Below are 27958 nucleotides of genomic sequence, written 5' to 3'. Positions count from 1 at the left end.
ATCTATATGCACACTTCGAATAGTTATAAAGGCAGTGTTTATTAAAATACGTTTCATTTTCAAAATTGAGCTATCAGCTGTTAAAGTGTGTATATAATTTTGGGATACTGTGTATGTTCAGGAGAAATAGGATATTTGCAGAGCCTCAGAATACCTCCCTCAAATTTGCTAATGACTAGGGTGCTTTTACCATATGTACACAGATTCTTTAACAGACTTCCCTCCAACAGGTAAAGCTCAGTCCCCTTCTGAGTGTGTATGGATTCAGAAATAGAGCATGCGAAGGGAAAAATGGTAGCTTCACTGGCAGCTCTACCTTAACCATGTGATTACTGTTAAACTCACCAGCAATCAGTGTGTGGATATCACGAGCCCTCTGATATGATGTGATGAAAAGGGCATATCACTTATATGGTATTCTCCACAAAATCCATAATCTCAGTTTATGCAGGAGAAAATACCAGACATACTCAAGTTGAGGGATATTTGAAAAAATACCTGACTAGTCTTCAAAGGTATCAAAGTTATGAAAAGCAAGGAACAACAAAGAAATTGTCATAAACTGGCGAAAGTCAGGAGGAGCTTGATCGCGCTCCCCGGCACTCTAGGGGTTAATGTTGATAAATACATCATGGTTATTTCAGATGATAACATGGGAGAAAGCTGGTTAAAAAGGGGATATATGGGGACATTCACTGTTATCTTTGCAACTCATAAGTCTAAAACTGTTTCAAAATAAATAGCTTTAAAAAGTATTTCTTTTCTTTTTCTGCTTCTTATATGTATAATGTACTTCATTTTTCTAAAATGAGCTTATTTCCTTGAAAAATCAGGAACAAATGTTCATATTTAGAGACCACCTTGGAGAAAGCCCCCTTTCAAGAGGGTGAATGGCCGAAACCGGTTTGGCTCAGTGGATAGAGCGTTGGCCTGCAGACTGAAGGGTCCCAGGTTCGGTTCCGGTCAGGGGCATGTGCCTGGGTTGCGGGCATATCCCCAGTGGGAGGTGTGCAGGAGGCGGCTGATCGATGTTTCTCTCTCATCGATGTTTCTGGCTCTCTGTCTCTTTCCCTTCCTCTCTGTAAAAAATCAATAAAATATATTTTAAAAAAAAAAAAAAAAAAAAGAGGGTGAATGGCTCCTTGTGCTGCTCCCTCCGGATTTTGTCTGTTCAGAAACTCTGCTGCAGCGCACTGTTCATCCGCTTTACCTTCGGTTTTTCTGTGTCTCTCTTTTTGGCAGCTCTACTGAAGCAAGGGCTCTTTAATCCCACCCGGGATCTGCCATCCAATGAGTGTCAGCTGAGCTATTGTCATGGAAGGAAGCCCCCATCCATCCAAGACCAGTCCCTGAGCCAACCCGAGCTTGGAGACCAGCCTGCCAGCTGCTGTTTCTCCAGGCCTCATATGCACCTGGGGTCTCAGCAGGTGTCTGCTCTGATGCAACTTTATATTAGAGCTCTGAGGCCAATTAGTCCTGTGACAATTCACATCTCTACCACTCCTGGTCACCATGGAAAATAGAGCCTGTGTGACCATTGATCCTTATCAGAGGGCTTCTTGTACTGATCCAGACATCTTCCTATCTGGCCCACATACCACAACTTTTCTCGCTTTGCACTATCCCCACCCACCACCCCAGCTCCAAAGTAAGCCCACCTACAACCTATACCCACCCTCAGAATATTACAGACATAGACCAGCTTTATTAGGATCATGGCTCTCTTGCTATGATGCTCCTGTTGAGAGGTTAAAAACCAGAATACACCTAGAGTAAATTGCTGTGGCTCACTGCATACATGGCCCTTCACCCAACACACAGGTTAGACACCAAACCCAGAGGGGAAAACAAGAGGAACAAGGTATATCCAAATGTATTAGCTCCAAAATTTCATTCTTTATGAGAAAATAAGCAATGATTTCTTTTTATTTGGGGAACAAAGAGTTTCCTGGTTTCTTATGTTGAGCATAAACCACAGGATTTGCACAAGAACAAGGAATCCAGCCCTGGCCAGTGTGGCTCAGTTGGTTGAGTGTCGTCCCCGTGCATCTGAACGGTGGCTGGTTCCATTCCTGGTCAGGGCATATGCCCAGGTTGCAGGCTTGATCCGCAGTAGAGGGCATGTAGGAGGCAGGCAGCCACTGTTCCACTCTCACATCAAGTTAGTTTTTTTTTTTTTTTTTCTCTCTCTCTCTCTCTCTCTCTCTCTCTCTCTCTCTCTCTCTCTCTCAAAATTCATTTTAAAAATGTTTTTTAAGAAGAAGGAGGAGGAAGAGGAGGAGGAGGATGAAGAAGAGGAAGAGGAGGAGGAGGAGGAGGAGAAGGAGAAAGAGTAGGGGGAGGAGGGGGAGGAGGAGGGGGAGGAGGGGCAGAAGGAATAGAGATTCCAAATTCTGGACCAACAAAGTTTAAGAACTGGCAAAGATCATATGCCAACCTCAACTTTTGGTGTTTTACAATAAACCTGAAATCTGTACTTGGAAATCTGTCCCGGAGTTCTAGAATGAGAAGTTTGGAAATGAAGGGGTATCTTTTTGGAGTCAGAGCTACTGCAAGTGTTTCAGAACCCTTGAAAGCTGTACTTCTTAAGGTAGGTAAGCAACAGCCTAGACAGTGCTTTTTGGTCCCCTGTCTCAATTGTGTGGGAGACAATGGTCTGGATGTGGCCTGAGAGTCACTTGGATGTACCCAAAGTTAGCTTCTTCTCCCGTTCAGTAAAGTGCAGCCGACAGTTTTATGTTTCCTCTGCAAACTTTCACCCTCTTTTATTTTTTTATAGAGCACATTTTTAATTAAACCTTTATTGTTGAAAGTATTACATATGTCCCCTTTTCCCCGCCTACTGGCCCCTTCTAGCCTGTCCCTGTCCCCCATTCACCCTCTTTTAAACAGCAAGTAATTGATAGCAAAACCACATACAAGGAGAGAGCATTAAATACAATCCCATAGCAAAGGCAGCCATACATGTCACAGTGCAAGCTGTACCTTACACAAGGGCTCTCTTTCTGGACTTCACATCATAGATATCACAGGTTTACATACTTAGTGTGGCTTTCCAGATGTCAGGAAAGCACACTGTTCTAACAAAACAGTCTATGATGACAATATCCTAAAGGTGGATGTAAAGTGTTTTGAGGAGGGATGCCTGTTGCTAATTTATGTGAAGGGTCCTATGGGCTAGCGGCAGCCATGTTGTTATTGCATGTTGTAAGAATGCTTTCCACTCCATAATTCTGCCACTGAATTCTTAAACATCAGTCCACAGTAAGAGCCCACAAACAATCATGACTTTTCGTCTATTTCTCTAAATTACCACTTGCAGTAAATCTAACCTCAACTCAGATAAACATTTATAAATATGGGGAAAAATAATTTTAGACAAAATAATACCTCGTTAAAACAGTACCTTAAAACAGACATATCTGGCTGAGCTTTTAAGTACAGCAACTCATACCAGATTTTAAAATGTCTACAATTGTGTTTTCCCTGCACTAGAATAGTTCCTTGACCTAGTTTCTCCATTGGAGAGGTCCAATTATGTTGCACCATGAGGTTAAAATTTTGACCTAAATTTATAAAGAAAGAGACTAATTCATTTGCTTTCATCTCCCCCCCCCCCAAAAAAAAAACCAAAACTACTCTCTGTATGAATAACATAATAGTGATTTTTAATAACACTGAATATGTCAACAAATATTTGTTGGGAACAATAACTATAGGGCAAGAGCTCCTACCTACCATGCTAGGAGCTGGAAATGAATAAAATATGGTCCTTTTCCTCAAGAATTTTAGTGGAAAAGGGTAATATATGAAAACATGATTGTAATTCATATATTCTGAACTAGCAAAGTAAAATGAACTTTACTAGAGACATATGCTAGGTTCAAGGATTAAAAAAGGAGGGGAGGCATGGAAGAAGCTTCAGAGAATTTGCGTCACCTGGTGATTTTTTGTTGTTGTGCTAAGCAATAGAGTCAACTATCTAATGTAAGCAAAAAAAACAAAACGGAGCAGGTCACTGACTCCAAGGAAAAACTGAAGATTCATCCACAGAAAACACAGGAAAAGAGAGTGCCCAGGGCGATCAGGGTAGCGGGAAGGAAATGCCACCATCCATCATTGCCCTTAATTGCTTGTCTACTTGGTCTGTCTTGTAGTCTGGTGTCCACCCCTTGGGCTGGGAGGGAGCGGGGCACCTGACCTGACACTTAACCCAACATCCAGAGGCAGCTCCCAAGATGGCACACTGGTACCAGTGGGGGAAGGATGTGAGGCAAGCAAAAGCAGATGTCCACCTCAGGGAGTCTTACTGGCAACCTGAGCGAGAGCAGTTTCCAAGTAAGGGGCTTGGAATCCAGATTGCTTTAGGTTAACAGCTGACATAAATTAAAGCAGGGGATCTACTCTGTTTAGAAGCTTGACTGTGAGAAAAGAGAAATGGAACAACAGTAGGAATAAAGGTGGGATCTAGGGAGGGTTTTGGATTATTTGAGCATATTTATGGGTAGAGGAACTAGCCAGAGCAATAGGAGAAATTTAATCTTAACAGAAAGAAGTTACTGATGCCACTTGCCATGCGAGGCACTTATTGTATGAGACACCATGCACAGACTTCACCTGCATTATCTTCTAACTAGAGGCCCGGCGCATGAAATTCATGCTGGGGGGGGAAGGCGGTCCCCTCAGCCCAGCTTGCATCCTCTTCAATCCGGGACCCCTCGGGGGATGTCCAACTGCTGGTTTAGGCCTGATCCTGGCAGTTGGACATCCCTCTCACAATCCTGGACCGCTGGCTCCTAATCGCTCACCTGCCTGCCAGTCTGGTCACCCCCAACTGCCCCCCCCCTGCTGGCCTGGTCACCCCTCATGCCCCCCCTACTGGCCTGGTTGCCCCACGCAGCCTGCTTGTTCAGTCATTTGGTCATCCTTCACTAACCCCCCTGCCAGCCTGGTCGTAGGCAGCCATCTTGTGAGGGTGTGAGGGTTAATTTGCATATTACCTCTTTATTATATAGGATAATACCAAGTAGTTATTATAGTTATGTCCATTTCACAAAATGGAAAATTGAGTATTAGAAAGTTTTGAGTAATTGCCCTAGGTCACACAGCCAAAATGGCAGAGTGGGGGAACAGATACATTTGTTCTTGACACCAAACTCGATTCTTTTAACAAGATTTTGCCTCTTTCTTTAAAACTCAGAGAAAGTAGGAAAAGAGGGAGTAACAACTTACAGATTTGTATCAGGGAGGTAGGATATGGGTGAGATTTCTATCATTTGCTCCACTGTTTTCACACATTGATTGAGAAATGGGAGGTTGGGGATGATACAGTGAGGCTGACCACTGAAAGACTGTCACAATGTGACTGGGAATGGGAGAGGACTGGCGGTGATAGGAGAAATGATCTGAGGAGCACGCTGAAGACACACACACACAGTCCCTGATACTGCAGAGGAATAAGTGCTCTCCGCCATATTGTTCTATGACTTCTACTTTAGGGCTACCCAGTGGGAATAAAAGGCAGTGCAGCATAATACTTAAGACAGGCCTACGCTCAAGTCCCAGCTCTGCTGTGTTACAGGAGGGGTGAATATAAAGAAAATCTTATTCATATTAGTAATTTTTCTGGGTCTGAACTCAGATAATCAGAGGTTACTAGTCTTATCTTAGTGTCAGGAAAAATTTCTATCAATAACAACTTCAATTAGCATCTATCTACAAAGTTATGACCTAAATGTAATCAACTAGCAACACCTTTTCTACTTCTATATTTTTTAATGATTAGTAACTTTATTTTCTTAATCTTTGTTTCTTAAAATTCCATGATTATATCCCTGGCTAGATAGTTCAGTTGGTTAGAGTGTCATCCTAATATGCCAAGGTTGTGGGTTTGATAACCAATCAAGGCACACACAAGAATCAACCAATGAATGCACAAATAAGTGGTACAACAAATCAACCTCTATCTCTCTCTCTCTTTTTCTCTTTCTCCACCCTTCCTCTCTCTTTCTAAAAGAAAAAAAATTTAAAGCCATGATTACCAAATACTATTTTTAGAGCACAGCAGGTAAAAATCCTATATAATAAGAGGTTAATATGCAAATTGACCAAACAGCAGAACAACCAGTCGCTATGACATGCACTGACCACCAGGGGGCAAACGCTCAACACAGGATCTGCCCCCTAGTGGTCAGTGCACTCCCACATGGGGAGCACCACTCAACCAGAAGCCAGGCTCACGGCTGGCAAGTGTAGTTGTGGTGGCGGGAGCCTCTCCTGCCTCCACAGCAGCGCTAAGGATGTCCGACTGCTGACTTAGGCCCATCAACCAGACATTCCCTGAGGGCTCCTGGACTGCAACAAGGTGCAGGCCAGGCTGAGGGACCCCCTGAGTGCATGAATTTCATGCAACAGGCCTCTTGAATAATATGACAAAAATTTGAAATGCCTAAGAAATACCTGTAAAAAGTATTTCTAAAAGGCTTAAAAATTAAGTAGACTTGATAGTTCTCTGTGAAAGCAATACTCTCTGACATTTAAAAATCACCTGAAAAATTATTACATTCTGTCTTGAAACCAAGTCCATAGTTTAGTGTTTAGTAGAGAAAAAAAGAAGTCATAGGACAAAAAAATAAGCAAGATTCTAGTTACATTTTTAAAGTATGTACATATAGATCATAGCAAATATCTGAGAAAATTTATACCAAATGTTAAATTATATTTACCTCTGGGATTGGATGGGATGGGCTTGAAGTTCCTACTCAGAGAAAAGGGGAATTTTTATTTTTCCTTTTCTACAATACTCTGTTTTTTTTAAAGTAAGCCTGTGATACTTCTTTTTTATTATTGTTTTAAAGGTCATTACTTCATGTTTCCTTCTCATCTTTTTTTTTTAAAATATATTTTATTGATTTTTTACAGAGAGGAAGGGAGAGGGATAGAGCATTAGAAACATCGATGAGAGAGAAACATCAGCTGCCTCCTGCACATCTCCCACTGAGGATGTGCCCACAACCAAGGTACATGCCCTTGACCGGAATCAAACCCGGGACCCTTCAGTCCTCAGGCCGACGCTCTATCCACTGAGCCAAATCAGTTAGGGCGATACTTCTTTTTTAACTTTCAACTATTTTATTTATTTATTTGTGTATTTATTTATTCATATATCTGTTTTAATAAACTTTTTATTTTGGAATAATTTTAGATTTACAGAAAAGTTGCAAAGACAGTACAGAGAGTTCCCGTGACACCCCCACCCTATTTCCTCCATTGTTAACATCTATAAAGCTGAACTTGGTACATCACTATTAATTAAAATCCAGTTCTTCCATTAATGTCCCCTTTTGTTCCAGAGCCCAGTCTAGAGCACCATATTGCATTTAGCTGTCATGTCTCCTTGGTCTCTGGTCTGTAACAGTTTCTTGGGCTTTCCTTGTTTCTCATGACCTTGACAGTCTTGAGAAAGACAGGCCAGCCATTCCGTAAAATGTTCCCGAATCTGGGTTTGTCTGATATTTCCTCATGAATAGAATGGGATTGTTTTTTGGAAAGAACGCTATAGAGATGATATCATCATATCACATCAGGGGTACATATCAGCATGATATCACTGATGATGCTAACCATCATCACTTGGCTAAAGTAGTAGGTATTTGCCAGATTGCTCCACTGTAAGTTTGTTATTTTTCCCTTTCCATACTCTGTTCCTTGGAAGTAAGTCACTATGTGTAACCCACACTCCAGGGGACGGAGAGGTGGGTTAAGCTCTTACTCCTAGAGAAAGTAGTATTTATATGCATTTTTTGGAATTCTTCTATAAAAAAGATTTGTCTCCTCTCCCCCGTTTATATATTCAATCATTTATTTATATTAATATGCACTCATGTATATTTATTAATTGCTCAAATTGTTTCCAATTTGGCATTATGAGCTCTTTCTGCTTGGCTCCTGTGTCACTCGTCATGCCCCACCTTTTTGTTTCCTTAATTTTTCACACTATACTGATGCTCATACTCATCTAAATTTTTCCCTACCCTAGTCCTACAACTAGCCATTTCTCCAAAGAGTCCTTATTCTTTTTATTGAAGAATACTGTTCAGAAACCAAGATCAGAACATTGAGTGTGTCCCTTCAACTACTTTTGAATACAATTGTTTAAGATTTAATTAGTGTGTGTGAAGCACTTCTTAACATAGAGCCTGACATATAGTAAGCACTCAATAAATGGAAGAAAGCCATTACTGTTGTTGTCATTGTTAGTATTATGCATATTTTTAGTAAATTTGGAACTTCTAAATCCTAAACCAAAATTCTTAGTCATTATATCCAGCCCTAATAGGCCCATGAATCTTTCTATATTTCTGAGGCTCAGAACCATATAAGGCCAATAAATAATTGTTCTTCCACCTCTGACCCAGCATTCTGTATTCTCCAGCCACTAAATACTTTTTCTCCTTTCTTAGCATCTACAAAAAAACATAAAATCAAAGCACTTCTGTGGGAAAAGATGTCCCTTGATTTTCAATTTTTTAAGTTTAAATGAAATATTTGAAGGGCATTTAAAAATAATCTCATATACCAAAGTCACTTTGGATCTATAAAGTGCAGTTTTGAATTTCTGCCTAAAATAGCTGTTGTTTTGAAATACTGCAATGTCATCAGTATGGGAATGGCAATTGTCCAATAGATCTGTAAAAGTCCCTTCAAACAATTCCTGTTCTGTCAAACTTCAATGCCATGGTTCTTACTGAGTAACCAGAGGCCTGGTGCACGAAATTCATGCACGGGGGTTTGGGGGGATCCCTCAGCCCGGCCTGCAACGACACAAGCATTCCATGCCCCACCTGGCCAGAGGCCCTCCGCAGCCGGGCACGGAATGCTTGCCTCAATGATGCAAGCCTTCCCCCAGCACCCAGCCACTCCGTGCCCAGTGCCCAGAGGCCCTCTACAGCTGGGGTGGAATGCTTGCCTTGTTGCCGCAGCAATGAAGCAAGCATTCCATCAGGCTGCTCATGCTGCCCACTCTCAGTGGCCGCCCACCCCTCCCCCCCGGACTGGGGGACTCTGGCAGTGCTGAGAGGATTGGTAAGAAGAATGTGGATACCAATCCATCTTGTGGCTATGGGTGCTGCCATCTTTGTGACAGAGTGATGGTTAATTTGCATATTACCCTTTTATTAGATAAGATACTAGAGAGTCCATTTTATGAATCAGATAACCAATAGCAAGGGTCCTAGTAAGTGACTTAAAGGGGTCCTCTTCCTCAAGTACTCTCGCCAGTTAGAGTGACCACCAGGAATCCTCTGGGCATGAGAATTAGAGATGTGTGCTGGGTGGTTCTAAAAAGGACCCTGGGACCAATGGATAGGCTCAGGACACCAGAACAGGAATGAGTACGAGGTATAGGGCCATTCACACCTTTCAGGGCATTACTTGAGCCCTACAGAGATGTTGGGTGAGGAGCACTGTTGAGGGTACAGGGTAAAAGTGCTGCAGGAGGCCCTGGGCAGTGCTGTCAGTGGGTTGGAGCACCAGCACTGAAAGGTCATGATTTCAATTCCTGGTCAGGGCACATACCCAAGTTACAGAAGGCAACTGATTGATGTAGCTCTCATCTCTCTCTCTCTCTCAATAAAAACATATCCTCGAGTGATGAATTAAAAAATAAAAAGCACTACAGGAGGAATGCTAAGAGATGACAGGGAGAGAAGTTCCCCAATCTGACAAAACTCTTCTGCATTTCTCAGTATCCACATTCTTCTTACCAAACACTCTGGGTTTGTATTTGTTTTTGAATAACTGCATTTTGCTCTTGGTGTTTCATAATGTACTGATTTTATTTTTGGTTATTCTTCCTTTGTCCCAGTCCTGCATTCATCTGGGCAAAGCCAGTTGATCCCTACTATGGGCTGCAACTTCTAAAATCTCCTGGCACCTGTATAACATATTTCTGGTCTAGCCCACCTTGAACTTTTTTGCTTTTGCTCCCAGCATGATCCCACCCAGCTCTCTCCTCTAGATCCTTCACCTGCATAGACCTTCATCTCTATCTCACTGTCCAGAACAGTCCCTGGCCTTTACTGATGGCCCTTCAGGGGTCATGTGGCTTTACAAAAATATCCCCCAGGCCCTGGAATACAATCCCAATTTCCTTAAGGAAAAAAAGTTATAAGGAACAAAGTAATCAAAGCCACCTTTTGAGTATTTAAGAAAAGTCTCATAATTCTGATGGGGACTGTCTTTCCTCTCCTCAGGAAGAGGTACAGGAGGGCCCAAGTCAGCAGAATAAGCAGATTCTTTACTTTATAACATCGAAATATTCTTATTAACTAAACTTTAGACTTTATTAAAAGGTGGTCAATGGGCAGAGGGATTCAAACCTGGAGGCCAGGACCAGAAGTTCATATAACCAGGTGCATTGGTTTTACAAAGGAAGCATGGGATTGAGAGTCATTTATGCCTAGGTTCATATTTTATTCATTCCTCACCAACTAATACACTTTGCAAATCACAGATCATAAATTTTAACATAAAATGGTAATGCAATATTGCAAGATCTGTAATTTACTTTAAAATACTTTAATCTGTGATATGTATTACAATTAATTTAAACTCCATTTCTAGACATAGTCAGCTAAAGTGATATACAGTCCAGTGGGGGTGGGGAGGTACGTGCCAGCCAGTATTATATCAGAAATGAGATGTCCTCACTCTTACTTTATCAATAACCATTGCTTTACCATACCACTTAGCAAGCTTAAAGTTAGGAATGGATTTTCCTTGGAGATATTAAAGGTATTCACAGCATGTGAGTTAGCTAAAAAAAATTATAGAAACACTTTCAAGAAGAAAGGATAAGAATCCTCAGAGGAGATGTACTCCTTAGTAATGATATCTAAAGCTTGATCCCTACTATGTCCTGGTCTGCGATCACTGACGTAGAAGAATTCCTAATTGCATAATGCTTACTAAATGATGCGGAATCCTACCTCCAGCAAAACTTTTACTCAATATATAGTTGGAGCACCTAAAATGAAATAGAGCTGAGCCTCTATCAAACCTACAGATTGTATGAAATATGTTGTGCCAACTTTACTAATGAATGTTAGTCTAATAAATATCTCAATGTATGGTAAATGTTGGTCTGAGGCTTGCTTTTATTACAACTTGATAATCAGTTTGTGGAAGAGCAGCTTGTGGATGACAGAAATGTCATCATCTCAAACTTCCTGGGTGGCTAGTATGACATCAAAAAGAACCTGAGAACTGGGTGTGATGAAATTGGCTTAGAGGTCGGAACCGGTTTGGCTCAGTGGATAGAGCGTCGGCCTGCGGACTGAAAGGTCCCAGGTTCGATTCCGGTCAAGGGCATGTACCTGGGTTGCGGACACATCCCTGGTAGGGGATGTGCAGGAGGCAGCTGATCGACGTTTCTCTCTCATCGATGTTTCTAACTGTCTATCTCTCTCCCTTCCTCTCTGTAAAAAATCAATAAAATATATTTAAAAAAAAAAAAGAAATTGGCTTAGAGGAATTCTCAATTTTTATACCCTATAGAGTTGTTAAGGGGTTACACACAAGAGCCAATGGTAAACTCTAGAGTCCAGTACAAACATACTATCTCAGAAATATTTTTTTATTTGTATTACCCAAGTTTTCTCAGGGCTCACCACTCTGGAAGTACAAATGAAGTGACATTATTGGTAATATATTATAGTTTTCTGTTTCTTAACCTTTTCTCCTCTATTACCTACCTCACCAAAGTCAGCTACCTAAAAGAGGGCCCTCGGTAGAATTTCATGAAGTTTCAGCATGGGTCTCATGTGTGCACACACTCATGACAGTGTAGGCAGGAAGAGCTGCCCACACTCACTACAGCATTTGCCAGGAAGAGCTGCTATTTCCTGCTACCAGCAGGCACCTCCCACTCATGCTCTAGAGCAGTGGTCTGCAGGGTTGGGACTCACTCCATGGGAGATGTCAGGCAAACCCTGGAGAGTGTGAGGTAAATATTTGAGTTTCTGTTTAATTTTTGTTTTATCCTTTTTAATTTTTACTTTTGTGTATGTTTAATAAAATATATAATATATTAATACAAGAGAGAATTTAGACATTTTTTAACAGATTAGGATACCAATCAGGAGAATTTGGTCCTGACCAGTGTCGACCCAGGAACCAAAAGGTCACTGGTTTGATTCTGGTCAGGGCACATGCCCGGATTACAGGCTCGATCCCAAGTAGGGGGCATGCAGGAGGCAACCAATCAATGATGTTTCTCTTTCATCTCATCAATGTTTCTATCTCTTTATCCTTTTCTCTTCCTCTCTAAATATCAGTAAAAACATTTTAAAAAAAAGGAATTTGGAAACCTCTGATTACCACACCTGTGGATAGAGGGAAACATGCCTTTCTCCCTCTTGTACAATACACTCTGCTGAAGGCTGCTAAAGCAGTGCTCTTGTGCTCAAATGAGGTACAGATTCCTTAGTGGAGGAGCTCACATGTACAGTCCACTGGCCCCTTCCTTTTATAGGACTCGGTCCTGACTCCAGGGAATGACCAAGAGAGAATGCCTCCTTGTGATCCACAGCATACTGGGCTCAGAATCACTCCGCCTCTCTTAGGATGAGTTCTCTCCAGAAATGTCTTCTGATTCTGGTGCCATTGATGGGGCAGACCATCAACTCATCACAGACACAGGGCAGATGTTCAGTAGATGTGCTTAGACATGTCTGGAGCTCAGTGAGGAAGGCGATTCAAGCTGAGAGGCACCAGACTACACCACAGCTGACAGAGTAAGGAATAGTAACCTTTCATTGCTAAATCACATAATCATTTCCAAGGCAAAACTTTACCTGTACTGGGAAAACCCCTCTAGACAATTTTGTCCCCTGAGCATGGATGCATAACCCCTGTGTCTGCTTACATATTCAACACCTGTGGGGAAAATATGAAGTTAACTGTATAGAGCATTTTAATTCCTGGGTGTTCATCACATCATGTGAATTAAATCTGTTTAAAGAAGTAAATGCACATTTTAAAATGTGGAATTCCCCTTTACAAGATTATGAGTTTTGACAGTAAGTTATTATTCACTGAGCTCAAAATAATTTTCTATGGAAACTTTTCCCCAAATTAGAAAAGAAGCTTAAGAAAGATAAAATATTATATATAAACTAGAGGCCCGGTGCACAAAATTTGTGTGTGTGTGTGGGGGGGGGTCCCTCAGCCCGGCCTGAACCATCTCCAATCTGGGACCCCTCAGGGGATGGATCAGGCCTAAACCGGCAGTCGGACATCCCTCTCACAATCCGGGACCGCTGGCTCCTAACCATTCGCCTGCCTGCCTGCCTGATTGCCCCTAACCGCTTCTGCCTGCCAGCCTGATCACCCCCTAACCGCTCCCCTGCCGGCCCAATCACCCCCAACTGCCCTCCCCTGCTAGCCTGATCGCCCCCAACTGCCCTCCCCTGCCGGCCTGATCACCTCCATGCACGCACCTATCTTGTGGTGGCCATCTTTGTTGTGACCATCTTGTGACAACATCACACGCGAGGGCACAAGGACCACCTAGGCTTTTATTAGTATAGATGTTGATCGTGTGATGTGACTGTTCCTGTCCAATTTAGGGAACAATCACATTGTTGGACAAGATGCTGGTACAAACTAAAGTGACCACTGAAATCCCACAGGTCTGGGAGTGGAACAGAAATTCTCCTACAACAAGGCCAGGCAGTGAAGCTGGCCCCAGGTAGTCCTCCTTTTACATGATGAATAGCCCCAGCCTCCACTGACCACTCCTGAGAATTCATTTCCTGTATCCCAGGAGCTGTGCTAGGTGCTTTACACACATTGTGTCTAAACTACACAACGCTTAGCAGGGCAGGTACGGTGAAGAAAAGCAGCGCCCAGAAAGGTGAGGCAGCTTTCCCTAGGCATAGAGCTGGTGTGCGACTGGGATTTGAACTCAGAAGATCTAGTGGACCCCAAGCCCAGCTCAAAAACATACCACCTGCCTTCTTCATGGGAACCCGTCGTCTTACTCCTTCAAGGAGAAAAAAAGGCTGCTGCGTTGCTCTCTTGTGAACATTACTGTGAACAATGCCACTGTTGTGGGCCACAGAGTTAAAACTGGCTCCTGTCCATTGGAATTAATTCAAAAGACAAATGAGAATCATGCCTACAAAAAAGAAATACATTCTGGTGCTGAAATCAGCAGTATGTAATCCTCTTGAGTCAGGATGTAGTAACTTTATATAGCAACTTTGGAACCCTCTGATCAGATAAACTTTTACTTCAAAGTGAAAAAAATAACAAACTCTTTTCATCTAGGATAACACATCTCTTGTTCGTTACAGCCCCCAGTTCAGTGCTCACCCCGCATTTTCTCCCCTCCTCACCACAGTACACCAGCCACACTGGATACCTGACGTTGCCCTGGACACAGGCTTGAACAGAGCTCGAAAAGGTTCAGAGCACAGCTAGAAAGGTCGTGAGGATGTAAGGGCCTGCCGTGAGAAAATCTCTAATAATATCAGGTCTATGGTTTAGAAAAGGGGAAGCCCGGAGGTGAAGAGCATGCCCTGGATCTATATTACACAACAAAAAATTATTTGGGGTGATTCTAAGCACATTTTCACCAAATCCCAGAGAGTTAGAAACTCTACAGGACTTGGTGGCTCAGCAGGACTTGGGTGAGGGGAGAGATGGACTAGAAGGCTGAGGATGACACCCAGTCTCTACCCTGAAGGATGGGATTGAAGATAAGGCTGTACTCCAGTCAGAGAGTTCAGAGAAATACAGAGATCCTTATAAGTGAGCCACAAAATACTAGAGCTAAAAGGAAACAAAAAATCATTTCAATTTAACCTTCTTGTTTTATTGTGAAAGAAATTAAAGTTCAGGAAGATCATGACAGCAGATACTAAAATTCAGGTTCCTTACTTCCAGTTCAGAGTTCTTTAAAATATCAGAATAACATGCTATTTAAACACAATAATGTCCTTGTGTATTATAACAGCCATGGGATGCATTGCAGGTGTAAGAAAATTTTCATGAGGCATAATTTTTATCTTGTAGTATGATGAAGTTGCTCAAAGTAAATGTATTAAGTATGTTTCATAACCATAAAGTAAAAACACTATGAGTTTTTAATTTTAACAGCATTACTTTTTTTATTCAGCCTGTTATTATTATGGTATAACCAGAACACTGCCTTCTCCCAGGATGTTTTTCTAATTGCTTTTGGATATTGGGTGTAAGGGCCTGCCATGAGAAATTGTTGGATATTGTTATACCCTTTTAAAGAGGAAGGCATTCTAAAAATAGGATACTGTCAAAATGGTTTGAATTTCAAGGAAAAATATCTCACACCTGCTCACTGAAAAATAGTTCAAAAGTATGACATTTAAAATACGTCTTGCTTTTGAATTGAGTATTTCTCAGTGAGCAGGTATGAAATTTTTTCTTGAAAATCAAACCATTTTGACTGCATCCTACTTTTAGATCAGCTTTCTTAATTATTTCCTTCACTTGTGAGGCTGTATGTTCTTCTGGCCAAACAACTGTATTGTGTGTGCCTGTGCTTTGCTTTATTTCTCATTAGAGCATTTTAATAGCAAGAATGGTTGACTGTTATAACATATCATTCTCCCTATCTGGTGCTTTTCTTGACGATTCTTTCAAAAATCCACCAATTCATCAATCAATCTGAGATTTACAGCTAAGATTCATGATTTAAAGGAGAATAAATAATTGTTCCTGAAGGAGACTCAACTACACCAAAGAAATGCAAAGAAAGAGACAGCTAGAAGAACCAATGTATTTTTCAAATGACCTGTGAAACCCCAGGTCATAGAAACCTCGTAGAGAAGAGGAGCCCATCAGAACTGCCGAGGCAACATCCCTACTTTCAGTGGAAGAATGTAGAAAAATTGGGCGGTGCATGATGCTTTAACCATCAGCCACAAGAGTTTCTGGGCATGCTATATGAAATAGCAAGAATCATTCAAGGGTGTTTAGAATCTTGGAAAGCATCACTGCAAAAGAGAATTCATTTTCTACATATGGAATGCAATCATGCTTCCTTCCTCACAGGGCTATGTGAATTCATTCACTCTTGGAACAAATATCTATGAGCACCTACCATGTGCCTGGCACTATTCTAAGAGCTAAGGAAACATCAATGAATAAAATAGACTAAAATCTCTGCCTTCATGTAACATGCTTTATACTTCAGGGTGACAAACAATACATAAGTGAATTGTGTAGTTTGCAGATGGTTATAAGTGTTATGGAGAAAAATTAAGCAAGGAAATGAAATTAAGTAATATAATATATGTGACTAACACAGCATAAGCATTTAAAATTTATTAAAGGGGTTTTCTTGCCATTAACAAAAGCTCTAAAAATTATTTTCTTGGTTTTGGGATTGGAGTTGAGGAAAAATTACATTTCTTTGGGGGGGAGTAATAATTTTATCTCACTACTTCTGAGTAGTGAAATGATAACTTGTATTTATCAAATACTACCTTTGTGCAAATAACTTTATGTAAAAATACTTCATTTCATCCTGTAAAATGAATATTTTCCCCATTTTATACATGGGGAAAATGACACTTTAAGAAACTCAAGGTCACCAATCTAATAATTTTCTGTTAGAGCAAAGATTCAAAGGTAAATGCACCTAACTCCAAAACCCACCTACTGGGCTAAGAGGCAGAGGACCAAGGAAAAGGCAACATAGCCAGCTGAAGAAGAGACATATTTCTCCATATTATTTTTAACTTCTTAGAGGGTTTTTCTTTTTGTTCTTTGCTCTGGTTTATATTATTAGGTTAATTGTCTATAAAGGTGAGCAAAATGAGCACTGTCTACCAGCTGGAAATAAAAACAAATGATCCTTTTCAAAGATACTGTAGAACCTCAAATGGCGATGGAAAGGTCACATTACCAAACCTGAAGTGTTGTTGTTTTGTTGTTTTGTTTTGTTTTTTACAATAGCTTGCCCCAAATCATAAGTTTCTATTTTAGATTTTTGAATCCAAAAATCCAGCAATTTACACATATATATGTTTATTGACTGATATTCTCTCTGCAGGAGATTAGTGGCAAGAGAGGTGGTCCCGGGAGAGCAATGGCCATGTTTCCCTTCTTACTCACTCCCTCTCCTGATGCCCTAAACCTAAACACCTTTTCAGTTTGGTTAGTCAAAATTCAAATGTTTGAAAATCATGTTACAAATTATTTATTACTAAATTAGTGAAAACAATAATACCTTAATTCACCACTTTGATGATTAGTTCTCTAAGCAATCATGCCTGCTTTTGTGGTTGTTTTTATTTTTACCTTTATTTCCAGAACTGTTCTTTCTCTTCACGCAGCTGCTTTTCTGAGACAGGTATTTCCTGATAGTGTTCTAGAAGCTGCATGCCACTCCTAGCCAAAGCTGAAGAAATGTGCATCTCTCGGGTACCTTGCGTGCTGCCCACTTTCCAACACCCCTTCCCCTCATTTTTATTTATTTTTAATTGAAAATGCAATGTAATAACACAAAAGGACAAATTATTATAAAACTACATTTGCACACCTATTTTCATGTCTACATATAGTCTCCTAGCAATAAGGCTGCTGTTTTAGTTATTTCTAGTTGATGTTCCACACAGACTACTTACAAGAGTGGCAAATTTGAGTTTTAAAGAGTCAGTCCCTTTTAATTCACACAAAAACAACAAACAGTTTAAATACAGTGTAAAATTTGAATTAACTATTAAAAGCTAAATGTGAACCGATTACTTACAAGCTGCAGTTATTTGGTTTTGGATGGGCTATGTTTATGCTGATGTAATGGGAATTAACAGTGGCAGGAGAGAAGGAGGCCAGGGGGACTGCTGATGGGAAGGGTGATGCTGGGTTCAGAGCTATCCCAGGTGACAGTGATGGAGACTGGTGGGGTAGAAGCAATGAGCACTATGAATTGAAAAAGCTGAGGTGGGAGAGGGCAATAATTTTGAGTGGGCCAGAAAAAGTAATGAGTTATTAAAGAAAAAAAACATTTAAATCAAGCAACTGAATGAAAATAACAGAAGACGAGAGGGTAGCCCTGAATGTGCCTGGAGCTCCACCTCGATGCCTGCAGAACAAGGGAAAAGCTAATCAGGTCCTTCCACAGTGGATCCCAAGCAACCTGGTGTTAAATCTGTGACAAGCTGTCCAAGTAACATACATGTGCATACCTTTCTTTGGTCATCCTAATTTGAAAGTGTATGTTCCTTCAGCACATGATCTTGGACATGGTAGACATTTCACACATTTGTTGACTGTTGACTACTGGTGTAGTTATCTGAAACAGCTGGTTCTACAGCTTATACAATGGTGAATATGGTGGCCATTAGGATTATTTCAGGGTACAGAGTACCCTGTGAGTTCTATTCCACCTGCCTTCTAAGAGATAACAAGAGACCCTTTTAGTTTTTTTAGGTCCTTGTTTACATTCAACCCCTCCCCGCCCCCCCAAAAAATGTCCTTTTGCCCTGGCTGGTTTGGCTCAGTGGATAGAGCATTGCCCTGTGAACTGAAGCATCCTGGGTTCAATTCCGGTCAAGAACACATGCCTGGGTTGTGAGCCCGGTCCCCAGTGGGGGGCATGCAGGAGGTGGCTGGTCAATGATTCTCTTTCATCATTGATGTTTCTATCTCTCTCTCTCCCTCTCCCTTCCATCTCTGAAATCAATAAAAATATATATATTTTTAAAAATGTCCTTTTTCCTGTATGGCAAGTGCAGTCATTCATATTAATTCTCTAACAATTTTCTGCACATCTGTAAATTAATATAGCCACTTCTCATTGTGACATGATGGGTGAGAATGCTTCACTACTATAAGGTCCAGGAGTCTGTCTCCAGCTTCTCATTAGTATAAGCAGTAACGGCAGATCTGGACTTACCAACATCAGCATGGCTAGAACTGCCCTACTGGAGAGGGTTCATTATAAATATTGACTGTAATTCCCTTTTTAATTAAAAAAAAATGTGAACTCCTCCTGTAATATTATAACCTCCAATTATAGGCCCCCAGGCTCCAGGAAAGGGAATAAAATAAAAGGATAATACTAAAAAGGCAAAAATACCCAGCCAGCCTGCATAAAAATGTTGTGTAATTTAAATGAGAGTTAAACAAAGAAGGTGATAAAAGTAATCAAGTAGTAAAACAAAGGGCAGGAGAAATAATATAAACAATGAACCATCAGGATGGTTAATTAGCTTGCTTTGCAAAGAAGATTTAATTTCTCCCCTGAAAGCAATGGTGGTGACAAATAAGCCTGACTTACCAAATATCTTCAAGTGTAATGTAGTATGTCCCCCACTGCCTATAAAAGAAGTGCCATTGAATTACTGTGCGTGGCGCTGATTGCCATGGGTGCCTCTAAATTACCAGGCACGGGGCCTTTGCTCTGGATTGTTTTGACAATGGTCCTTTAGTTTTTTAAGCGCCACAATTTCTATTAGAATTGTTCCAGGACCCAAGCAGCAGCAGTGGGATAAATGAATGAGGTTGTGGAGACCACTAAGATTGGGAGAATACTGCTCCATTTAAGGCAGTCAAGTCTTGCCAAGTGAGCCACATCATCTAATCTTAAGGATAAGCCTAAAACTCAGATTTGTTTGTGTCATTTATTTTTATATCAAAAGTATCATATGGGACTAGCTACATGGATCCAGTGTAAAATGAAAATGCAGAATTCCGGGCTCAAAAATTATTAAGAATTTCAAGAAGCATTAAACCAAGTGTGCATCCTGCTACGCACAGGGCCCTAAGAAGCCTGTCCAGGAGCCACACAAAACAAGCTGCAGGCCAGGTTCAGCTCATGAGCCTGTTCTAGAGGTTCCACATTCCCTCCTCATTTCCCCTGTGACTCAAAGCAGCTGCAAGATGACGGGAGGAGTTTGGAGCATGAGTTCGGAAGAACAGAATAAAACATGGCGGGTGGCTCACAAAGGAAACGAAGTCTCTCATTTGTCCACTGCAAGTCTTAAAACCAACCAGGGGAAGAAATCTACCTTATTAATTCAAAATACCTAAAAAGTCTGTAGCATATTGTCCTATGAAAAGTTATATTCCCCTGAAAAGCCTTCCCACCCACATCCCATTTATAGAGTTGGGTGTGTGCAATTGCCATAAAAGAGGAATAGTCAATCTGTAAGTGACTGTCACAAGTCAAACATACCCTGTACACGAGTGAATGAGCACCTGAAAAGTTTCATGAAAGTACAATGATAGTTTTCAATACATTCGTTAATATGATAATGTAGAGAAATGCTTCCCATTTAAAGTGATATTTGTAAGGCACACCAGGGTGAATGGACAGGCTGCTCATGGCGGGAGGTGACTGGTACACTTACCCCAATGTGGCACATACCCTCACTGGCATGCTGGCTAGAACTTTAGTTTTATAGGGCTGTCTGGACAAATAGTTTTTTTGTTTTGCTGTTTTGTTTTGTTTTAATCATTTTTATTTCCAATTACAGTTGACATACATCATTATATTGGCTCCAGGTATACACTCCAGTGATTATAGTGATCACCCATATAAATCCTGCACTCATTCAATGCCATGCATAGTTATTACAATATTATTGACTATATTCCCTATGCTGTACGTTATACCTCTATGACTATTCTGTAACAACCACCTGGACAAACAGTTTTTAAAGCTGAGAAATATCTTTTATAAAAATAAAAAATATCTCTTTAACTAATCTGTCACAAACTTTCATATTTACTTATGTCAACTGAAATAGACATGTACTTTTTTACAGTTGATTACAGTTATAGTGTTTAGGATAGCTTATGCCAACAAAATGCTAATGCCATATTGGCTTTGTCCACACCCAGAAATATTCTAATCCAAACACAATCAGGAAAAAAACACAAAGCTGGCCCAGCTGGTGTGGCTCAGCAGTTGAGCATCCATCCAGGAACCAGGAGGTCACAGTTCAATTCCTAGTTAGGTTGCATGCTTGGTTTGCAGGCTCAATGCCCAGTAGGGGGCGTGCAAGAGGCAACTGATCGATGATGTTTCTCTCTCATGGATGTTTCTATTTTTCTATCCTCTCCCTTCCTCTCACTTTAAAAAAATCAATAAAAACATTTTTTTTTAAAAAAAACTATTAGTTAATGCTGTGATTTTACCAGGATATATGGGCCATATATGCATCTGCAGAGATATGTGCAGAGATAATGGGTTTATTTATTAGCACATAGAAGTAAATAGAAATAATATTACAGTATCAGAGAGAATAAATTATTCCACTACAAATATAGCTGTTTATTTTTGTCTCCCCCTCTAGAATGTGGTGGGGGAAGAGATTTACATCAGCCTTATTCGCTGTTACTCCTGGAACATAGTAATAAATACTTCAGGAACTGAATTGAATCTATAGGATCAAAACAAGTTATTATTCACTAATTCTAGGGTTGGAAAGAGAAGGAAATGAGACATGTAGCAGGACAACCAACTTCCTTAACGTCCACTTGCTTTTTTACTCCCTAATTGGAACCTAATTCCCATAGTCACTGCACTTCATAACTCTGTTGCTTTCTGATCAGCTTCTCATTCCTGTAGCTCATGCAGACAAGAGCTGGGGCCTCCTTGGAGCAGGCTAGGACAAAGGTGAACTTCTTCCCAGAACCTAGAAAAGGCGACTGAGCTCTGTGGAATACTATTTCTAAGTATTCACCACACTGGAATCAATATCAATATGCCATCAGTGCGTGCATTAGCCCCACAGTCAAACAAAGAACACCCCTTAGAGCCCAATAATGATGCTGGGCGTGGGTAGCTGGGGATGGGCAAGATGATGCACAGATGACGGTATCAGCTCTGCTTAAACACAAGGCTTCCAGGATGTTACACAAGACTGTCATTCTTGTATTTTGTCAGAGATAGGCAGCGTCTGGATTTAGCCACTGATACACTCAGCAAAATAACTCTCTTATCTTCTTGACCCAAGAGGTGGGTTCAGAGTACACCTTCCTGGCTGTGAGATAAGTTTTCTCTTCTGTCCTTGCCTAGTGTTGCCAAGGAATGCAAATGTCATGACGCCTGAAGTTGATAAAACAGGTAGACAGGTGAAACAAATTTGAATCATTACTGACTCAGGTAAGACCTGCTTTTAGTGCAACTCTATTATGCCCACGCTCATTTGTGTAGCTTTTCCCATATGCAAGTTCTGCTAGAAAAATATGTCAAGCAAGGGTAGTGGCAAAAAATCTGAGCATCAATTCTGCGTTATTTAAATCTCTGGGATCAAATTAGGATATGACCAAGAGTCAAGCTCATCCCTGCAGTAAAACTGATCTTACTGTTGTAAATGGGATTTCATTCTACATGTGAAATCTGATTTTCCAATTAGACTGAGAAGGAGTGGGGTGAGTGTGGTAGAGTAAAGATGATTGATCTGCATAGTGTACACACTTAAGATGTTATAAAACCAAGATGACTGGGTAAGCATGAGGATGCCCTAGTCAAATCACATTGGTTTGAAATCCTGGACCAATAAATGTTTAACTATGTGCCCTTAGCCAACTCTGTTAACCTGGCTAAGAAATGTGAATAATAGTACCTAATCCTATAAAGTAACATGGTTAACTCTCTACCTCATGATGCCATTTAAGAATTAGATAAGATACATGCAATGCTTAGTCCAGTGTCTGATACATAATAAGAAATGAATAAAGGAAAGCTGTGGTTCTTATAATTATTATTTTTAGATTCCCACCATGGCCTAGTTAACTATAAAGAAGTAACTTCTCTGTAACTGTATAATTCAGTAAAAAAAAAAAAAAAAGTAAAACTAAAAAGTCATGACCAAAAGCAAGGAGGTGGTTAGCTCCTTGTGAGGTTTCCATCATCTTAATTGTGGCCACATAGTCAATATGGTCATGCTGACCTTTCACTCATCAGTGTGAAACAAAATTCTTTAAATTCTAGGAAGTTCCGGTGAAACGCCACTCAATGCAGCCATACAGCAATCTCTCCCTTCCCCCATACCCACTTGTCCCATCCACCCCTTGGGGATACATTAAAAATAAAACTAAGGCAACTGAAATAGCCTAAGCCAGTAATTAAGACACACCAGCTAATCAAAGAGCAGCAAGGCTGTGGCTCTCTGCGAAGAAACTAACACCAAGATGACAGCTCCGATTACCAGGGCTTTGTTCTCCGGGAGCAAAAAGAACACAAAAAGCATAAAGTTGGGGAACGGTAACTGCCTTTTCAGCATTTGCTGGGGCAGGGGGAGATTGCAGGCGCCTCTGAGTTAGAAGCATATTCCACAGATAACTGCGGCAGCCCACACCCACCAGCGCCTTCTCTACTCTCAAAGCATGACTCCACTTTTTCTAACACTGCCCTTAAGGAATCTGGCTTTGAGACTTCCAGTAATTGTACAAATCACCCATGATGAAGCAGCTGAGAGCACTGTTAGACAAAAGAAATAAAAATTAAGCAAATAAAAACCTCATTAAAATGCTGCTTTTGGTCATGTTTACTCCTAGCAATCCATGTTCCCAAACAAGTCTTTCTCCACTGCTTTTCCTTGGAAGTAATACTTTAAACTAATTTTAATGGGCACTGAGTGATTCTCTCCAGACTCATAATCCAGTCACCAAACACACTTTCCCTTCCCCCATCACCATCTAGCACTCCTCCCTGTCACCTTAGAGCTTCTGCCTTAGCTGTGTTCACACCCAGCAGTCCCAGCAGAGCTTTCTGTTCACATTACATGACAAAAAAAGCAGGCAGTGAACAATCCATGCTCCTAAGTGCTTGCCATAAAGCCAGGCTGATCTGACCTCTCCCATCCCAGCAGCTGCATGTCAGCCACATAAGCTTAAAGGACCGAGAGTAGCATGTGTGTGATGGGTATAAACAAACTAATTAAAATCTGAGCTCTTTCATTCCAGCTAGTGCCTAATGGGACCAATACACTTGACTCTAGGCAAAATTAATAAATAAATAAAATATATATTTTTTATCACTCCAAGCTGGCTAGAGTTATTGCCCTTCCTGCTTCCTATGATACATCTCTTTCAGGCTCAGCAAGCAGCCTAAAAGAGGAGGAACTCAGGGTTGCTATTCTTTCCTGTGAGACTTTTCAAATAAAAACTATCAACTCACAGCACTGAGCCAAAAGACCACTCCCTGATTCCAAGTGGACATATTGATCAATTGAACTGACATGTGCCTCCTCCTTTCTCTCCCTTCGTAGCAATCAGCTGCACCAGGGAAATCAATTTCATTTCCCAAAACAAAAGGCAACAGACTGCTCCTTATCTGACACTGTCAGACCACGTTTTTTAGGGGGGAAAGAATACAATGAAGATGCCCAAAGAGAGAGAGCGAGGAGTTGAAATGAAGACGAGGCATGCTTATCTGGAGTTTGAGAATTGAGTTGAGGATATAACGGAGCCGGAGATCTGTATTCACCACAATCGCTGAGGAGCCTGCTGTTTTTGCATCTTACCAGATTCTGGATAAAGTTAAACAAGAGTAGCGCCACGGCCACTTCCAGGGGCTCTCCTCAGGGTTACCCTTCGTTGCAACTGCCGCAGAGAGGAGACTTGTAACAAGTCAGCCTGCAAACAATTCCAGCTATTTTAGAGACCAGCTACTGATGGAAAACATCGTGGCAGTCCTCCCACTAACTATGAAGGACATGAGCTGAAGGATCAGCAGATCAATCAAAAGGCTCTAGTAATTTTATTTGTTTGGGGTCCTCATGTTTTTAATAAAATTCTCTCTTGAACATGCGAGAGCTCCCCTTTCACAGCAGGGTTATGTCAAATGCTTATTCAGCAGTCATTCCTTGCCATGAAGAAACTGAAACCAAACCGAGGTAAATATGGAATTTCATACTGCAAATCACTAAATATTTCATAAATCACAAGAGCAAATAGGGGACCAATTAGCTCTGCCCCATAAAAAAGAAATATATACCTTTACAATATTGAAAGACCATGAGCTGCTCATTTTAGAGCCTATTTGGGGTTTTGCCCCAAATTATCATATATTTATTAAAAATTCCATCAGAACACTAAAAATAACAGGCAGGGATGAAGCAAGAATAATTTTATGTATTTTGATTCCTTTAGGAGTCTTACAGCCTTTGTCTTATTAACCCAGCAGCTTGAAAAACAGATTTAGGCAAAACAGCTCTCCTTTCCCTAGTCCATTTTAAGCAGACAACATCCCCCCCATCTCCGCCTTAGCAGACACAGACTAACCAACAAAACAGCCATGCAATTAATGCCCACACACTTAATGCTCACCATCTCCTGCTCCCACCGTCTTCTTTTGATGTTTACAGCACATCTGTAGGTTGCAATACTAGGAGATGCCTTGTTTGACCTGCTGCATGATGCTGTGACATCAGTTCAGATGATGCAGCTCATTATGGGAAAGGCTGCTGTTGCTATGGCAACTGGGATGTGCCAGGAATCCTTGCTGCATTTCCAGTGGCGCCTGAGACAATACGGAAGCCCTGTAAGAAACAGACGATATGCAAAATTTAGACCAAAGGAAGAGGATCCCTCATTGGACTAAAACCCATAGATTTAAAATGGATTTCCCTGAAGGCACTTTGGAAAAAATAAAAATTACCTCCTACTTTGTTGTAATACATTTAGAAAATATAAGGGGAAATACAGATTTAGTACTGAGCAAATATAAACTCAGATAGACAGTGTTTCTCTCTTAGGCAATTTGATTACTTTTTCTTCTCTGGACAACATTACAATACCTTTTTAGAAGTTATCAAAAGAATTTTTGCTCATTTGCCAAAGACAACCATACACACACACAGCAGGGAGCAAAAGAAAAGTAAAAGAATTAAAAATAGAATATAAACAGCTGAGAAAGTGATTCTAATAGTAAAGTAAATTAGACACCAATCCACAGGACCTTCTCATGCAGAATAGCCCCAGCACTCCCTTAGCATCAAATAGGCATGTGAAAGGAGTTTAGAATCCAGGGGTATATAGCACACCACCCTTAACTTGTAGGGCCCCTTTCCTTGGCCAGCAGAACCCTTCCCACTACAGCCTAAATGGATGTGTCTTTTCTGGGACCAAACCTCATGGTTAGAACAAGCGGCAGACCTGCTAGAAACTTCCTAGATCACTGACATTCCAAACATTGGGGCTCTGTTTTCCTCTCTTTGGGGCAATAAGACACCCAGGAGGAAATTACTCATGCCCCTTCCCCCACAAAAGCTGGAACTGTGTGAAAAGCCACATTTAAACAGGACACAGTGAGATATTTCTCCAGTTGGTAAAAGAAAAGCAAATCTAAAGCAATCACGCCTTTTCAGTTCTGAGCAAAAACAAATTTTAAGTGGTGAGAACTAGGGGGAAAGGAGACATGGACAGATCAACCATCTTTTGCATATTTAATACTCTCAGAACATGGACAGACAGAATCAAGCTGACCTCCATCCACTCCATCTTCACATCTGGGTAAGGATGACATTCTAAAAGCCAAAAGTCTAATGAGATGATTATGCTGTTCCCTCCTACTGGAGATTTTTAAATGGCACTGTTCTGGTCGCCAACTGCATGGGGGGTGGGGAATGGAATGGCAGAAGGAACTCAGGCAGTGCCTCTGTCAAATAGGGGCTGATAAAATGCATGAGAGGTGCCAAGATCCTAGCAGGGTGCACCATCAGCCACGCACAGAGCAGCTCTGCCCTGGATGAGAAGCCAGGATTGTTCCTGCTTCACTTAAAGAGGAATTGGGGGACCAAGAGCAAGAAGTGAAGCTTCCTGCCCAAGTCACCCATGCTTTCAGTCATGGTCAGACCCAGACTCCTGCCCTCTATCTTAGACCACATGCCACACCCAGGGAAGTAACAAAGAGCCACTCCAGTGCAAAAAGCATTTGTTTGGGATTCAGAAAACCCACGTGTTAATGCCAGTTCCTCCGGTGAGCACCTGTGTGACATCCAGCCAATCAATTAACCTCTCTGCGCCTCCAGCTTTTCATCTGCAGAGATGATGGATTTAGTTATTAGCCATGGTTTTCAATGGCTTTTTGTTCTGCCCTGATTGAGGGGGGAGAAGAACCCATGAGCGAAGAATAATGAATCCTTCTCAACCCCAACCCCTACCTTATCCACCCTGAAGGCACCTCTGACGAACACTCAGCCTCTAGAGACGATGGAGTGAAAGTCATGGGTCCAGAACAATATCATCAGCCTTTTCAGAGCTGAAGTTCCATGGTTCTGTAGAGAGGAGAGAGCAGGGTGGGACCAGGTGTTCCAGACTTGATTTGGCTTCTCCGAATGAGAGGAATCTTCTCAGCCTCCTTTGCCGAAGCAAGTCATTTGGTAGGAAGAGATGGATGACTCAACAAATGTGAGGCCTGGTCAGACTTCTAACAACCTGAACTGCCTGAATGGCCCAGATTGGGTGAAAAAGGAGACCCATAAAGTAGAAGCAAGTCATGAAGTGTTGTCTTGCCTTGTGAATGGGCCTATCGTAATGCACTGCGGACTTTGCAGTGGTCTTTCTCACTGTCCTTCCTGTCCTCACATCCCTACCTCATGAGGTTGTTTTGAGCATACAATAATGTATATAAAAGCATTTTAAAACCAGTACATCATAGAAATGTCAAACCTTGTAATATTGTTCTTAGTAACCCACTCACCCCAATCAGTGGAGGTTCTTTAGCTCTCACCTGTAGCTCCAGCCAGATTCTGGACTCTGAAATAAGATGGTTAGGAAGTGGCTTGCAAAGTCTGCACAGCTACCAAGGAGGCCTTACTCCTCGCCCCTCACTTCAGATATGTTCAGGGAATGAACAGGGGATCTTCTCGATCTTCTCAGAGCACAGGGCCAGGGCCAGGGCCAGTGGTTCTCAACCTTCTTAATGCCGCGACCCTTTAATACAGTTCCTCACGTT

The 27958-nt window shown here is 41.3% G+C and overlaps 1 protein-coding gene across 2 annotated transcripts in view; it reads right to left on the bottom strand.

Annotated features, from left to right (window-relative positions):
- The window catches only part of AKAP6 (A-kinase anchoring protein 6), a 502115-nt gene extending 476606 nt beyond the window's left edge, over window positions 1-25509 (bottom strand). For both annotated transcript variants that reach the window (XM_059710250.1, XM_059710259.1), the window contains exon 1: window positions 25330-25509. The gene's annotated coding sequence lies outside the window, so the exon portion shown is untranslated. The remainder of the gene's footprint in view (window positions 1-25329) is intronic.
- Between the last annotated feature and the right edge of the window lie 2449 nt (window positions 25510-27958).

Source organism: Myotis daubentonii, chromosome 1, assembly GCF_963259705.1.
Source record: "Myotis daubentonii chromosome 1, mMyoDau2.1, whole genome shotgun sequence".
Taxonomy (NCBI): Eukaryota; Metazoa; Chordata; class Mammalia; order Chiroptera; family Vespertilionidae; genus Myotis; species Myotis daubentonii.
This window is presented reverse-complemented; position numbering and strand designations above follow the sequence as displayed.